The sequence below is a fragment of the Cupressus sempervirens genome, chromosome 3, assembly GCF_028749045.1.
Source record: "Cupressus sempervirens isolate cs-2001-9-10 chromosome 3, ASM2874904v1, whole genome shotgun sequence".
Taxonomy (NCBI): domain Eukaryota; kingdom Viridiplantae; phylum Streptophyta; class Pinopsida; order Cupressales; family Cupressaceae; genus Cupressus; species Cupressus sempervirens.
The window spans coordinates 8,603,266-8,620,678 of record NC_143120.1 but is presented as its reverse complement, the minus strand read 5'-3'; positions in this window follow the sequence as shown (position 1 = coordinate 8,620,678).

The window sequence follows — 17,413 nt, the reverse complement described above, 5'->3', positions numbered from 1 at the left end:
TATTGCTAGAAATTAAAGATAGTTTATTGTCAGAATCTATTATTATCTCTTCAAGGCTTTATTGTAACTCAGTTGTTTTATTGTGCTTGGTTGTTTCTCTTTCTTCAACATTATCATCACCTTCACTTTTTTCATACATTGTGAAGGATTACATAGAAGTTCCTTGTTAATGGGAAGCAATCATTTCATTTCAAATGCTTTAATAATTCACAATATAATTTTTGAAATATTGATATTAAGAAAAAAAATGTTTTTATAAAATGCTCAAGGGGTTTTCGGGCTTTGTCTTTATTTTGGTTGGTTGTATATTCATCTATCAACTTTGTGATAACTGAATCTAAGGGTTTGTAAGCTTTTCTTTTGGAAGTCTATAGTCATGCTTATACAAATTTCTTTAATCAGTATTGTTGAAAACAATTGATTAATTATGTATTGTCTTTGACGTTACACAAAATGTCATATCATTGCGAGTCAATGTATGCTGAGCTCACTGAGGTGATGAAGACAGTTTCTTGTGTCTGTCAAGCATTCCAAAGTTTGCCTAGTTTAGAAGACAGTGACAATCGAGTTCACTCGGTCTGTCAAAGGGAAGTTTGTAGAAGTTGAGTGTTAACCGAGCTCACTTTGTTAATAAAGAAAATGTTAGATGGAACCAGTGTTAACTAAGCTCACTTAGTTACAAAAGGAACTTTGTAAATATGCAATATTAATCAAGTTCACTTAGATAACATCGGCAAATCATTTCTAAGTTAGTGTCTACCAAGCATGGTTGGCTAATGAAGGATTTTCTTGTTTTGGCATACTCAGTTCAATTGATTTAGTTGTTGGTTCTAGCCGACTGAGGGGTTGAAATTAAGTATTCTAATTTGTATTCAAGCTGACTTGACAACATGAGTAAGATATAAATATAAGGTCAAGTTGAGGATTAAATGTGTGAAAAAATAAAAGATTTGATCATGCTCATAAGAAGCAAATTAGAAGGATAAGCATAATATCCTTGTTGAGTTGTAAAGATACATTCGACTAGGAAGGATCAGGTATAAAAGCCAGAATTGAGATCTATAATCAACAATTTAGTTGCATCAGAAATCAGTTCATCTCATTGTTACTCTCTAACCATTGTAGTAGTGATCTAAATTTCTTAACTGAGTTGGCTTAACAGCTATTTGTAAATCCTCTAACAAGGTAGCATTTCTAATTGAAGTGTTTAAAGACCTCAAACAAGGTCACTCCTAACAGGGCAATTAAATCCTCTAATAGGGTCACACCTAACAGTGTATTTTGTAACCTTTAATAGGGTTGGCTCCTAAGAGGGCTCACTTTAGAATAGTGAAAACTAGTAACTAGTTGCAATTGGTGGTTTTTCCCAAATTGGGTTCCCATGTTTTGGTGTCACTTGTGTTCATGCTATTTCATTTATGTGTATGCAACTAAGTTAATCTTAAGTCAAGTCACAAAAAGAAAATTCTTATGTTTTGCACTTGCTGAGTTATTATTGTTATGTTAGTTATTGCCAAGTTACAATATTTGCTAGAGTAAACTAAGTGCATGTCTGTTTGCCGTGTTACAACCGAATACAGTTTAATCAAAGTGTTGATTTGTATTGACAACTAATGGATATGGGATATATTTTTGTAGTAACTGATTCATCCCTCCCCTCTCAGTTACTCCTCTTATATTTCCAACAAGTATCTACATTTTCAAGAATTAGAATTGTAATGATATTTAAAATGAATATTGCTTGGGATCCATAAAGGAACTTTTGTGAAATCCTCTTAATAAGGTCAATGTTGCAAGAACCATCTTCCGGTCATCCAACAAAATGATTTTTTTGATATGCATACATGCATATGTACATACAAGGGTTGTGTGATGCATCAACTTTTGGGAGTCATAACTTTTGACTTGGATGTGGGTTTTGGTTGAAATTTTACAGGAAATTGCTTGAGGAGGAGCTATTAAGATTATTGATAGAGCTCATCTCGATTGGTGGCCATTTTGAATTTTTTTTTTGGGAGCCTGAAATATCATCTTGGCCTCCAAAATTGGATTTTTGTGTTTTTTCCAATTTTTTAGAAAGTTGTTTTATTAATAAATCCAAAATCATATTCTTGATTTCATAGATCAGTTGGCAATTCATCTTGTCTTAGTTGGGGGATTTTCTTGACAAAATCCAAGATTCATAGGATGGTTTTCAAAAATTACCAAAAATTAAAAAAAATATTTTTCCTGAAAAATATTCCAAATATGGTAATTTTCAAAATTGTAATAAGTAGTTGATTTTCTTTCATTATAGGGTCAGAGTAGAGTTGGAGAATTTTAATGAAGAATCTGGCATTCTGAACATCTATGTTGTGTAATTTTATGAGTTATTATTTTTGAATGGTTTGGGCTACATCATTTGGTATTAGAGTGGGAAGATGGTTGGGAGAGGGAGAGGAAGAGGAAGAGGAGGTCTCACTCCAATGAAAATATTTATGATGGATATGTAGAGGTAGATTGAATGGATGAATGAACGAATGGATAATCAAGGAATACTAGGAATATTCATGAGAATAGAGCATCAAGAAGATGATGAGTAGATGACTGCTAGGTACATAAATGGCCTAAATTTTTTTATCTAAGATGAGTTGAGCATGCATCCTATTAGAAGTATGGAAGAGGCCTACCAACTGGCCCTAAAGGCTAAATAAAAATAGAATCAACAATACAATCAAAGGAATAGAGGAGCAAGAAGGGTTCGCTTAACACCATTTTGATGAGATACTAATTACGGTCAAGGAGAATCCTCCCAAGGATTTAAAATAAATATAGATTCTAGACAAGATCCTACAAAATAGGAAAGAGGAAAGGGATTTTAGTGAGGATGAGGTTATGGTAGTGGAAGAGGATGGGAAAACCATAGAGGCCCTTTACCTATTTCACATGTGGAGAAGAAGGACATAGAGCCTTTGAATGCTCAAATTATGACATGCCAAAAACAAATCAAGGAAGATAGCCTAGGGTGAACTTGGTTCAGCCAAAAGAAGAGAAGCAAGAAGTTTCACCAGATGTGAGAGAAACCCTCATGATAAGGAGATCAATGATTGGTCAAGAAAAAAACATGAAGTTCTTGCAAAGAATTCCTATAATTTGTGGCGGCGAATCGACATTTTCAAAACTAGATGCACTTCTAGTGGAAATGTATGTCAAGTTATTATTGATGGGGGTAGTTGTGAGAATATGATATCTAGGGAAATGGTACATAAATTAAATTTACAATGTGAAAAGCATCCTTGTCCTTATCATATTGCATGGTTTAAGAAAGGAAATGAATTAACAAGTGATAAAAGATGTTTAGTTTGATTTACCATAGGAAAACCTTACAAGGATGAAATATGGTATGATGTTATCCCTATGGATTCTTACCATATGTTTTTGGGAAGACCATGATAGTATGATAGGAAAGTCATACATGATGGGGAGGAAAATACTTACACATTTTGGAACGATGGGTCTAAAGTGATTCTATTGCCACTTAAGGATGAAAATAAGAATGAAACCATGTTATTTGCAAAAGAATTTGTCAAAGAAATGAAAGTAACAAGTTTGTTGTTATGCAATACTACTAAAAAGAGGAGAAGAACAAGAAAACTTGGTGCCACCCAAGGCAATGAAGGTGCTGGAGGAGTTTGTTGATGTTGCTCCTAATGAACTACCTGATGGTCTCCCACCCAAAAGAGATATTCAACATCATATTGATCTTATTCTAGAGCAACTCTACCTAATCAAGCAACCCATCGGTTGAATCCAACATAACATGCAAAGTTGAATAAACAAGTGATATAACTGATTCAAAAGGGTCTGGTTAGGGAAAGCATGAGTCTCTATGGAGTACCCATAGTGTTGACTCCAAAGAAGGATGACACATGGAGGATGTGCATTGACAAAAAAGAAATCAATAATATTACCATTATGTACTTGTTTCCTATTCCTTGTATATAAGACATGATGGATAAATTAGTGGGGGCTAAGTACTTTAGCAAGATTGATCTCTAAAGTGGCTACCACTAGATCCATATTTGAGAGGGAGATGAATTGAATACAACATTTAAGACAAGAGATGGTTTGTACAAATGGATGGTTATGCCTTTTGGGCTTTCAAACACACCTAGCACATTTATGTAGTTGATGAATACAATGTTGTGGCCTTACATTGGTAAGTTTTTTGTAGTCTACTTTGATGATATTTTGATCTATAGTAAAAGAAAGAAAGAACACTTACAACACTTGATGATCATCTTGAATGTCTTAAGAAAGGAGAAACTCTTTGCAAACTTGCAGAAGTGTAGATTCATGCAAACTAGATTGAACTTTATAGGCTTTGTCATTTCTCAAGCTAGTGTTCAAATGGATCCAGAAAAAGGTAAAAGCAATCCTAGAATGGCCCAATCCTTCTAGTATAACAAGGGTACAAAGTTTTCATGGGTTGGCAACTTTCTATTGAAATTTTATCCATAATTTTAGCAGTAACATACTGTACCAAAGGAAGAGAGTTCACATGGACAACAAATGTTGAAGAGAGTTTTAAATTCTTGAAGAAAAAGGTAACTGAAGCTCCTATATTGACACTTCCAAGTTTTGACAAAGTTTTTGAAGTAGAGTGTGATGCTTCACATGTTGGGATACGCATAGTTCTTAGCCAAGTAGGTAAACCTATAGCCTTCTTTAACGAGAAATTGAATGAAGTAAGAAAGAATTATTCTACCTATGATATGGAGTTTTATGCAATTGTTCAAGGTTTAAATTCTCATTGTCGATCTCAAACCAATGATCATGATTAAAAGATAACATTGCTCTTTTATTTTGTCCTCATGGCTTCTTGTTATTCATACTATATCTTCTTTCGATGTGACAATGCAATCGATTGATTTTCATTATTTCATTGGCACATTGGAGGCACTATCTGGTCCCACATGATTTTGTGCTATTTATTGATCATATTGCTCTAAAATATCTCAACACAAAAAAGAAGTTGAATAGTCAACATGCCAATTGGGTATCTTTCTTACATGGAGTTGGACTTGGAGTTGCCCCAAGTAGAATTTACCTATAATAGTTTTGTTAATAGATCTACCAGAAAATCTCCATTTCAAATTTACTAGGGTCAAAACCCTAAAGGTGTTCTAGATCTTGTGTCACTTCCCTTAGGAGACAGAATTAGTGATGATGGAGTTTCCTTTGTTGATCACCTTCACCAGCTCCAACAAGATGTCAGACAAAAGTTACAGGATAGTAATGCGAGTTACAAGATTGCTGGAGATGCTACTCAAAGACAAAAAAAGTTTGTTTTAGGTGACTTAGTGATGGTTTATTGGAGGTGTGAACAATTTCCTACATGAATGTATCATAAATTGAAGTATAAAAAGATTGGGCCTTGCATAATCATCAAAAAGATTAATGATAATGCTTATGAGGTTAGCTTACCAGCAAATCTTGACATCTGTCTTGTTTTTAATGTTTTTGATTTATACACATTCCATGGAGATGTTCCAAGTGCAGATGATGTCTAGGGAGTGGATTGGCAACATCACCTTCCCAATAAGAAGAAGGAACAGATTGCCCAAATTCTTTGACAAGCAGACTACCTCCACAAGGCATGACCAACATTATAGATATCTAATATAGTAGGATGGCTTACCTGAAATAGAGAGTGCATGATTATCTAAGTGGTTATTAATGCAGTTAGATCCAATAAAATTGCAGCAAGTCATAGGCAGCCACTTGCAGGAGTTGCATTTCTTGCAAGAAGGGGAGAATGATGCATCAACTTTCAGGAGTCATAACTTTTGACTCGGATGTGGGTTTTGGCTGAAATGTTACCAACAATTGCGTGAGGAGGGGCAGATTGAATGGTTGAATGAGTGAATGGATAATCAAGGAATACAAGTAGTATAAGGAGAGAATGAATCAAATGAAGAGGGAAATCGAAAAGGTGCTAATCAAAATGAAGAAAATGAAGAAGAACACTTGGAAAAGTTGAAGTATGAAGATAGAGTGCTTCAGGCTTTAGAATGTAAAAATGAAGGGATCAAGTTCAAAGTTTCAAACTATGCTGGTAGTCTTAGGCCAAAAGAGTTGATAGACTGGCTAACTGAGATGGGGAAATTTTTTGAATGGAAGCCTATGACGGAGGAAAACAAGATGAATTTTTGCATGCATAAAATTAAAAGGATATGCAATGATATGGTGGGATCACCTCTAGAAGGAAAAAAACTAGAAACTAAAAGGAAAAGATCAAAACATGGAGCAAGATGGAGAAAAAAATTATGGAAAATTTCTTACCCTTGGATTACATAAAAACCTTGTTTCATAAGTTCTAGAATTTGAAGCAGAATTTGTTCCCTATACAAGAGTACACAAATGAGTTCTATAAGTTATCCATGAGAGTAGAACATTAAGAAGATGATGAGCAGATGGCTGCTAGGTACATAAATGGTTTAAAATTTTCTATCCAAGATGAGTTGAGCATGCCTTATATTAGTAGTATGGAAGAGGCCTACCAATTGGCTCTAAAAGCTGAAGAAACATAATCAATAGTATAATCAGAGGAATAGAGGAGGAAGAAGGGGACCCTAAACACCATTTCAAGGAGGTTCTAATTAGGTCGAGGAGAATCCTCCTAAGGATTCAAAAGAAATACAATTTCTAGACAAGATCTTTCAAAATAGGAAAGAGGAAGGGGATTTCGGTGATGACAAGGCTATGGTAGTGGAAGAGGATGGGAAAACCAATAGAGGCCCTTTACCTATTTCACATGTGGAGAAGAACATAGAGACTTTGAATGCTCAAATTATAGCATACCATAAATATGTCAAGGAAGAAAGCCTAGGGTGAACCTGCTTCAACCAGAAGAGGAGGAGCAAGAAATTTCACCAGATGTGGGAAAAGCCCTCATGATGAGGAGATCAATGATCATTCCAAGAAAAAAGATGAAATTCTTGCAAAGAACTCTAATGATACATGGCTCTGGACCAACATTTTCAGAATTAGATGCACTTTTGGTGGAAATGTATGTCAAGTTATTATTGATGGGGGTAGTTGTGAGAATATGGTATCTAGAGAAATGGTAGAGAAATAAAATTTAAAATATGAAAAGCATCCTTATCCTTATCATATTGCATGGTTTAAGAAAGGAAATGGAGTAATGGTTGATAAAAGATGTTTTGTCAGATTTACCATAGGAAAAATTTACAAGGATGAAATATGGTGTGATGTTATCCCTATGGATGCTTTCCATATGTTGTTTGGAAGACCATGGTAGTGTAATAGGAAAATCATACATGATGGGGAGAAAAATACTTACACATTTTGGAAGGATGGCTCTAAAGTGGTTCTATTGCCACTTAAGGATGAAAAGAAAAATGAAACCATGTTGTCTGCAAAAGAAGTTGTCAAAGAAATGAAAGTAACAAGTTTTTTGCTATGCACTAGTACTAACAAGAGGAGAAGAACAAGAAAACTTGGTGCCAGCCGAGGCAATGAAGGTACTAGAGGAGTTTGTTGAGGTTTATCCTAATGGCCTCCCACCCAAAAGAGATATTCAACATCGTATTGATCTTATTCCTAGAAACTAGTTTAACCTTTCTAGGCTTTGTCATTTCTCAAGCTAGTGTTCAAATGGATCCAAAAAAGGTAAAAGCAATCCTAGAATGGCTCAGTCTTTCTAGTATAAAAGGAGTATGAAATTTTCATAGGTTGGAAACTCTCTATTGAAAGTTTATCCAAAATTTTAGCAATATTGTAGCACCCATAACATATTGTACCAAAGTGAGTTCACATGGACAACAGATGCTGAAGTGAGTTTTAAATTCTTGAAGAAAAAGGTAACTAAAGCTCCTATATTGACACTTCCAAATTTTGACAAAGTTTTTGAAGTAGAGTGTGATGGTTCACATGTTGGGATAGGCATTGTTCTTAGCCAAACAGGTAAACCTATAGCCTTCTTTAGCGATAAATTGAATGAAGTAAGAAAGACTTATTCTACCTATGATCTGGAGTTTTATGAAATTGTTCAAGCATTAAGACATTGGAGGCACTATATGGTCCCACATGAGTTTGTGCTATTTATTGATCATATTGCTTTGAAATATCTCAACACACAAAAGAAGTTGAATAGTCGACATGCCAAGTGGGTATCTTTCTTACAGGGATATACCTTTGTTCTAAAAAATAAGTCTGGAAAACAAAACTAGGTTGTTGATGCCTTGAGCAGGCACACTGCACTATTAACCACAATGGAAATAGACGTCACTAGTTTTGATGCTTATAAAGCCTTGTATAAAATTGATGATGATTTTTGAGAAATTGTAGAATAACTAAAGGCTTCATCTTTTGGTAAGTTGGATCATATGAAAGGTGACTATTTTATGTAGGATGGTTACCTCTTTAAGGGTAAACACTATGTATACTAGGTGGATTCATGCGGGAAAACATTATTAGGGAATTTCACAGTGTTGGACTCGATGGACACTTTAGAAAGGACAAAAAAATAAACTTGGTTAAAGATAAGTATTATTGGTCCAAGATAAATAGGGATATCACTAAATATGTGGCAAGGTGTAGAATCTATCAAGTGGCTAAAGGACATTCACAAAATACAAGATTATACATGCCTTTACTAGTACCCACCAAACCATGGACTGACTTGACTATGGATTTTGTAGTGGGTCTCCCACACACTCAATGAGGTAATGATTATATTTTTTTGGTTGATGATTGATTTTTAAAAATGGTCCACTTTATAGTTTGTGAAAAGACCAACAATGCAACTAGAGTAGCATAACTATTCTTCTTAGAAGTTGTTTATTTATATGGCCTTCCAAAGACAATTACCTCTGATAGAGATACTAAGTTCTTGAGTCCTTTTTGGAGGTCTCTCTAGAGGAAATTAGGAAAAAAGTTATAGTTTAGTAGTGCCTATCATCATAAAACTGAGGTAGTCAGTTGGAGTTTGGGAAATCTATTACACTACATTGTGGGTGAGAAGCCTAAACAGTGGGACTTGGCATTGGCCTAGGTAGAATTTTCCTATAATAGTTTTGTTAACATATCCACTAGAAAAACTCCATTTCAAATTGTCTATGGTCAAAACCATCAAGGTGTTCTAGATCTTGTCTCACTTCTCATGGGAAACAAAATTAGTGATGATGGAGTTGCCTTTGTTGAACACCTTCACTAGCTCCAACAAGATGTTAGACAAAAGTTATAGGATAGTAATGTGAGTTACAAGATTGCTGCAGATGCTACTCAAAGAAAACAAATATTTGTTGCAGGTGACTTGGTGATGGTTTACTTGAGGTGTGAACAGTTTCCTACAAGAATGTATCATAAATTGAAGTATAAAAAGATTGGGCCTTGCAAAATCATCAAAAAGATTTATGATAATGCTTATGATGTTAGCTTACTAGAAAATCTTGACATCTGCCTTGTTTTTAATGTTTCTAATTTATACACATTCCATGGAGATGTTCCAAGTGTAGATGACGTCCAGGGAGTGGATTGGCAACATCACCTTCCCAATAAGAAGGAGGCAAAGATTGCCCAAATTCTTTAACAATCAGACTACCTCCACACAAGGCATGACCAACATTATAGATACTTGATATAGTAGGACGGATTACCTGAAATAGAGAGTACATGGTTATCTGAGTGGGCATTAATGTACTTTGATCCAATAAAATTACAACAATTCACAGACAGTCACTTGTAGGAGTTGCGTAGGGATAACTTTAAGGAACACCCCCCCCCCCCCCCCCCCCTCCCAAAATTTATAAAATTGTGGCGAATCACATGTCATTTGGGTGAAAAAAATTTAATAGTGTTGGCGAATTATGCATCAGTCGATGGATATTTGGTGGCAATTTTTTAATAGTTTAGACAATTTTTATAAAATAATGGCAATTATAATTTTTTTAAAAATAAAATAATTAATATTGATGGCGAATTATGTTTTGAAATGTAATTATGTTAAATGTATTATTTGAGAACTCAGACCGTCTGATGATCCAAGATCAATGGTTGAGGTTTAATTTCGGCCAACATTTTTTGAAGGAAGAAGAATTGTCGAGGTAGTCACCGAAATGTTGACACATATCAAGGTAAGTTGTCTCTAGAGTACAATGTCCCTCATAAAAAAAAAAATTCACATAGGAAAATGGAAATTTGGCAAATGATGATCGTCGAAAGAGACACTCAATTAATTCCATGGCGAATAAGAGTAAATATTAAAGAGAAATATGGGCGAAGAACCCGACTACCAAACTGAAATTACATAATAATAGTGGAGAACGTTCTAACCACTATATGAGTATTTTATAAAATCTGGGCGAACCTGTCAACTAGTATACGATGTTTTTTTTAGCCAATTTCTATAGCCCAATTAGGACATATTAGCCAATTGGTGAATAATAGCCACTAAAAAAATCCATGGAGGTGCGTTTCTTTCAAGAAGGGGAGAATGATGCATCAATTTTTGGGAGGCATAACTTTTGACTTGGATGTGGGTTTTGGCTAAAATTTTACAGGCAGTTGCAAGAGTAGGAGTTGCTTGGATTGTCAATAGAGCTCAACTCAATTAGTGGTTGTTTTGACTTTTTTTGGGAGTTTGAAATATCATCTTGGCCTCCAAAATTGGATTTATGTGTTTTTTCCAATGTTTTAGAAAGTTGTTTTTGTAATACATCCAAAATGATTTTCTTGATTTCGTACATTAGTTGGCAATTTGTCTTGTCTTAGTTGGGGGCTTTTATTGGGAAAAATCAAGATTAATTCGTAGGATGGGTTTTGAAAATTACCAACAATGAAAAAATCCATTTTTCTAAAAAAATTTGCCAAATATGGTCATTTTCAAAATTGCAATAAGTAGTTTTTCTTTCATTGTAGGGGCAGACTAGAGTTGGAGAAGTTTAATGAAGAATCTGACATTCTAAACTTCTGGGTTTTGTAATTTTTTGAGTTATTATTTTGAAGGGTTTGGGCTACATCATTGTGTCCCTACAGGTAGGGGGTGGGCATCAGATCTTTTCTAAAATCAAAATCACCTTACTCCACATAGGTTGTATTTGTACATCCTATTTTTTTAAGGAACTTTATCCATTTGATCAGTATTCCACAAAGTTAAGTTTTTCTATTCATAATTTGATTAAAATCAACTCATTTCTACATGTTGGTAGGTTAGCTTAAGGCCTCATTATAATTTATAATGATTGGTATGAAGATGGAACCAGCCTAGGGCCACCATTGTAAGCATTGTTCAAAGGTATTCCTACATAGAGGGAATTAACCGTGCTCCATAACCAACTCTTCTCCTTTGCTCAGTAATTTCTCTAGACCAATTTTTAAATAGGTCTCCTAATAAGCTTGCATAGTGTTTTACTTTGAACCATTAATCTTACCACCCCAAAATCAAAATGTGTGGAGTGACCGATACAAGATCTCAATGGTTAAAGTATCCTTACCTAAGACCATTCCATACTCTTCAATATTCTTTTACTGGCCAAAATTTAAAAAAAAATAAAAATAAATGCTTACTACTGTTAAACACTATAATACTATAGAGATGGCAAAGACTTACCCCATTAGTTGTGGTCAATGGATACAACATTCAGGATACATAGTATTACTTCACGTCTGTGAAAGAAGACACTAACATAAATAGAACAAATACAAACTTTACCAAAAAGGGTAATTATTCGATTGCGATATGCAATGTTGGATCTCTCTTCAGAAATCTTATTGCAGTGAAAGGAATTTGATCTTGGACTGTGTCGGTACAAGCACCTCCCAATATCATTAGAGATCATATTGCACCTGAAAGAACTCTAATGAAAAGGAGCAGGACACCGACCTAATTTCACACACCTATTTAAAGCTTAAGTGTTGTTCAATTCCACTTTCGCATTAGGTACATATAAGAAAAGGGAAAAAAAAAGTATTGTTATACCTTGACTTTGGGAAGCAGCCTGCATGATTCCATGTGAGAAATGCATTCACATAGAGGCTATTGATTGTTGAATGGAATTCCAGAGTAGTAGACAGGAGGCAATCACTATGAAGTCCATAGGATTACATCTCTTTCAGACATTCTATCGAACACTTGGCGTGCTTCCAATCTAAAAAGTATACATATAACCAAGAACACTACTCAGAGAAATATATGAATCTTACAAGTTTTTTAGAATCCATCCTCAAAAGATTTATTTATAAATTATAAAATTCAAAATAGAAACCCCATTCACTTGAATTGGAACATGTATAAACCTATGGAAGGAAATCCATAAGCCATTACATCTTACTTCACACCTTTGCGATCACATTTATTTTTTGAAAACAATTCATGGAAGTTAATATGTATATGCAAAAATACAAACTTTGTATTCTAGCCTCCATAGTCAATCAACCATTTTCAAAACCAAACCTAAGCACAAATTGTGGATTCATTCTCCCTTAGAGAGTGAATCTGTATCATACAACATTCAATAGCCTCCAGTATTCGTATCCGATAAGATCAAAATGGTACCGTTGTTAATTCATTAATTTTGTGTGGCTTTTGGTGAAGATATCTCAAATGGGTATGACAACTTTGATCATACAACATTCCTCTATGACTTTTAAGAGTCAATAAACAATAATATACAACTTCGATCATACAACTCTCCTCCATAGCTTTTAAGAGCCAATTAATAATAATACAATTCTACGTATCTGTCACATCTTTTTGAACTAGCCAAACCATCATTTGAAGTCATCAAGCATCTTTCCCATGTTTGCATTTGACCGACCTTCAACAATAACATCTTTGTCAACTGGGCAACTATAATAGTTAAACTATTATTAGATACATTTCCTCATTTTTTAATGTGTGTCAGCATTTGATGTCCCTTCATCGTTTTCAACTGTCCAAGCATCACAGTCATAAAATGTATCATTAGTTATCGTTCCCCTTTCTTCAATGTGTGTCATCCAATAGTCTTGATCTTGCTTCAACAATAAATGGTTTGAGATCATCTCCTGTTTTGAACCTGCGTAGCAACAATGTTAGCAATTGAAGATACTAACCCTTTAAGTGTTTAGGAAAACTACTTTATTTCTATCATTACAAATAATCAAGAGAACTTGAGAAGAAATGGCAAACAACAAACAATTTGTCAGTAAAATATCATGACAATATAATTAGTAGGATCAATACTGAAACAAAAGTAGAATCTAAAAGTAGTTAAAATTATGAAAGATCAATTCAAACAGGCTTATAAACTCAATTAATTTTAGTCATCTTTTAAGGAAGTAAAGGAGACTATCAAGAACATGCAATGTTGTCTTCACCTTTACATCAGCTTGTCATTCCCTTCAAGAATTTTTCTAAACTCAGCTTAGATTTTCTTTGAGAGAAGATGTTATCTCATCCAGATTTTCTAAAATGTTATGGCCAAGCTCAAGTTTTAGATGGATCAATTGTTTTGTGGCCTCCTCCTCATTTGAAAGTGGTAAAGTGTTCATGTCCTCAAGAAAATTTTCTAAAATCCTACAACCTAACTCAAGTTGCATTCCAGTCAAACATCTTCTTTAGAAGTTGTAGTTGGAGGTGTTGTAAGAATTGATAAAGAGGGGCCCTTTGAATTAGATATAGGGCTCAAGTTATCTGCCAAACAAACAAGAAGCAAAATTGAGTATAAAATTTGAGTATGATCTCTTGATATAAATGAGCATACATAAATTGAATTTAGAAATAATTAAGAAACAGATTATAGATTGCAAATAACTACTATATGTAAACGCCAAATAATCATGCATTTATTTTTGACAAAAGTTGTAGTGCCAATAAAATAAATAAATAAATATAGACATCAACCAATACGAGAAGAAATAGAGATTAGATAAGAAAGTAGATACAAAATTTTGATCATCGAGCAGAGAAAAATGGAAATTGGATAATAAATGAAGTATGATCTATTCAAATGTAGGTAAAACAATCAAAACAAAAGGTAAAAGATGTGCATTTTTATTCTAAAGTTCATTGATAATTGTTTACAAAAGGGAATTGAACCTACCTTTAGCTACAAGTTCAAAAGAGCCTAATGAAACTTGAAGATCATTGTTCAACTTTAATCGAGTTGAAGATTTTTCTTTGGAAAGTGACTGAAACTCTTCCACATGCTCTAAATTTTTTAGAGTTGTTTCTTTGGACTGTTGGGGTAGTTAAATTCAACTGTTGGCAAAACATTTTGCTTCTTTGCTTCAATTAGTTTCTTCTCAACTGCAATCGATTTGCATTTCATCTAAATTAAGACTTACTTGCATTTAATGATTAAAAACTTCATTGAATTGAATTGAAAAAGATTTATTGTCAATTGGTTGAATAAAATCCCCAAGAAGTTGAACTAGTAAACCTTGCCATAGATTGGGATTCTAAAGAGGAAGATAATATTCTTGAAAGAACAACAAATGTGATTAAAAAGAAAAAGTCTTGGTTGAAAATGAAAAAAGACACGCGTGCTAATGTCCAAGTTGATCTTATTTCTAATGTTGGTCTTACAATTGCAAGTAGCAGAAGGTCATCAAGGATTTCTAAGAAAAAGATTCATAATCCCCCTCTTGTGCAGAAAACTTGTTCCAGTAAGAAGACTAAAATGTCAGTGCCAGTAAGTCTTCACTAGGTTATTCAGGTTGATGGTGAATAGGACAAAGACCAAGGTAGAGAGCTCATTGATAATAGCCAGAGAGTTTAAATGACCGTGGGTTCATCTCCTCTAAGGATGCAGACTGTAGCTAACCCAGAAAAGGCTACTGAATCACAATGGGATGCTATCACTCCTAATTGGCTTGTGGCCTTAGTGAATAGGAAAGGGAGTCTGGTTCCAATTTCTTTCCCTATTGATGATATTGTCAGTAAATATACTAACAAAACTTCCAAACCCAAAAGGACCAAAAGCACAACTAGGATAACTTTTGACAATGCGACTGGGAGAAGCATAGTCTAGTAGCCACCTATAACCAAAAAGGAGGAGCTAACAAGTTGGACTTGAGAAACTTTGAAATTATGCACATAGGTTTAGGGGTAATGAACCGTGAGACAAAAGAGCACTGGGTAGAGACGTCTACAAAGAAAATTGTGCTGCAATCACAAATAGATGGAATTGAGAAGAAAAAGCTAAAAGCTAAAAACAATGCAATGGCTAAGTATATAAATTCATTGAAAAGACAAAGCTTAGTTTTCGGTAATTAGTCAAAAATTTCCTTTGATTCTAATGCCCCTAAAAATCAGCAATTGTTAGAAGATTTTAAAAAAAAGGAAAAATGATGACATCTGCAATGTCCAATTGAATTAACTTGGTAACGAGCCAAATTGCTGAGCTCATGTGGAATTTGCATGGGATTGTTTCTCTAGCCTGGATTGTACTTGATGAATCCCATGTTCAATCTAGGACTTGGAAGATAGAAGTCGAAAAACTATCAACCATGGTGTCTCAGTTAGTGGAAGTAGAAGATTTTGGACTAGAAAAATTTCTTGAAGAGAACCTGTCGCAAAATGTAGATGCAAGGCTGATTCAAGTTTTGAGAAAAAATATAGCCTGGAGGATATCCAATTATACTTCTATGATCTCAAGGATGCAATCATGCGAGAAATATTTCAAAACATTACTACAGCAGATAGGTAGGGACTTTCACTCCATTGACTTGGCTTTCCCTAGCCCTCTTAAATAAGGAGATTTTGATGTAGAGATCATGGTCAAAAAACATGAGGAATGCATTAAGTCTGTAAAAGACTAATTTGATCTCACATCGTTTGACTTCTCCAAGGTGGCTAAAAGTGAAGTGATGTTAGGAATCTATACTCTAAGGAAGGAAAGGTGTGCAGAATCACTTCCTACACTAATCTTTGAGAGGAAAATTATGCAAATTCAACTAACTATTGAAGAGATCTCAAAAAATGCATAATAACATAATCAAAATAACAAAGAACACATAACATAGTGATTTCCATGGGGAAACCCTTCTGGGAGAAAAACCCCACCCTCCAAAACTTGCACAATGTATTATCAAAGCAAGATGATTACAATACACTTGCAATGAAAGTTCTTATAGGAGCACATCACCCCAACTCAAACTCAAAGAGACTCCTTCTAGCACCGATCTTGCAAACTGAACTCAATTACTCAAACACCTCCCCAAGCCCTCCTTTTATAGTGATTTTACAACCTGAAAACCACTTGTGGTTTTACAAAACCATAGGCAAAACTACCATGCCACATGTTACTCATTTTTGACATTTACATTTCCAATATGAAAAACAACCAGGTTAAAATAGTAATCCCGTCCACAATTTTGTCTCTTAGTCTAGACCCCCATATAAGTCACAAAATGAGTCATCAAGGCTCTAAAAATGACCTACCTATATTCTACTATGGACAAGACTCATTTTTGACAACTCATTAACCAATTTTCAATGTATAAACAAGTGGAAAACTTCCACAAACAAATTTTGGAATTTTCCAAAAGAAGATTGCAAGGTTGAGACACATGTTCTCAACATGTACTCTATGACTTCCCAGTTACCTAAACTATGTACAAAATGAAGCTAGACAAGGACATCTAGAAAAACTGTTTGTAGAACATCAAGAACCCAAATACAACCGCCATGACTAAATTCATGAATGCATTTAGAACATGGAAGCTAGCACGTGGTCAAGGTGATGCCAAAGATGAGGAACCGCTTGACCAATCAGTGGATAATTAGTGTTCTTCTATTTATTTTCTTTCAAGACTTATTAGTTTTTGGTTTTAAAAGGTTAAACTCTGTGTCTACGCACCCTTTTTCATGTTGGTTTTCATAACTACCTCTAACTATCTGAGAATCAGGTTTCTAAGGAGGTTCTCGGATAGCATTCTATTTAAGTTTGAAACTCAATAGTGCTAAGGGTTGGCAGTTTTTGATGGTTATCATGTTGTGACCATTTTATCCGAATTTTATAGTTGTGCAAGTTTTCTAAGTTTTCTAGTATTATATCTGAACAGTATTGTTCTTTTTGAAGGGGAATGGTTGAATGTTCGAAGATGTATGCTTTGAATATACTCATTATTAATTTAGTATTGAATTATTGAAATTCCTTTGATGATGGAAATTTCTTTTTATGGTGAATATGTATTAGTTTTGACTGTTATTCGGAATGTGATTGATGGAGAAACTGCGTGTTCTCTCCTTTGTATGCATTTGTGTTTATTTAATTGTTTTTATTTAGATTATTCCCTCTATCCAAGAATATATTGGAAGCCTTATTACTTTCTGGTTAAAAGTAATTCTTACTTGAAAGGCAGTTGTGATTGAAAATCTAATAAGGGAGCTTAACCTTACTAAAATTCAGAGAGGAATCGAAGA